Source organism: Mastomys coucha, unplaced genomic scaffold, assembly GCF_008632895.1.
Source record: "Mastomys coucha isolate ucsf_1 unplaced genomic scaffold, UCSF_Mcou_1 pScaffold1, whole genome shotgun sequence".
Classification (NCBI taxonomy): Eukaryota; Metazoa; Chordata; class Mammalia; order Rodentia; family Muridae; genus Mastomys; species Mastomys coucha.
This window is the reverse complement of record NW_022196891.1, coordinates 30,291,556-30,292,316: the sequence shown is the minus strand read 5'-3', so window position 1 is coordinate 30,292,316 and position 761 is coordinate 30,291,556. Positions and strand designations below refer to the sequence as shown.

General features: G+C 39.7%; 1 protein-coding gene across 1 annotated transcript in view; it reads left to right on the top strand.

Moving 5' to 3' along the window:
• The window catches only part of Lax1 (lymphocyte transmembrane adaptor 1), an 11,960-nt gene that overhangs the window by 8,997 nt on the left and 2,202 nt on the right, over positions 1 to 761 (top strand).

The window sequence follows — 761 nt, the reverse complement described above, 5'->3', positions numbered from 1 at the left end:
AAAAAAAAAAGAAAGAAAGAAAGAAAGAAAAAGAAAAAGAAAAAAGAAAGAAAGGAAAAAAGAAAGAAAAAAGGAAAAAAGTTATGCGGGATGTATGCCAAGTGACACCCACCTGCTGTTAAACCAGATCTGTGCTGGCTGATGGTGGTACACACCATTGATCCCAGCAATTGGACGGCAGAGTCAGGCTGATCTCTGGGTTTGAGGGCAGCAGCCTGGTTTACATAAAGAGTTCCAGGACAGCCATGGCTACACCAGGAAACCCTCTGGGGGGGGGGCCGGGGAGAGAAATCATGCTATTTCTTACTCGTTTATTTTGTTTATTTTATGTGCGGTTTCGCTTATGTTACTGTGTGAATCTGTAGGTCAGAAAACATCTTATGTCAGGCATGGAACAAAGTGGCTACAGCTATGCTTCAACGGGAGGGGCAGACCTCAACATAAACAAAATAAAATAAAACTGGAGGAGGTTTGTTCCTGCAAAAGCACTCAGAAGGCTAAAGCAGGATTGACCATCGATGTCTAACCTGGGCTATTTAGCAAATTCCAGATGAGAATAAGCAACAGGGGAAGACCTTGTCTCAAAAAAAGAAAAAGAAAAGGAAAGAACAAAGAAAAAAGGTGGGGCAATTTCACATTAAAGCTACACGTGCTTTTCTTGAAATTTCTGGAGTCCCAGAAACTAATATTCTTTATTTCTTTAGTATTTTTTATGTGCTAAGACTGTTCTGAATACATCATATATAGTAATTCTTTCTTTC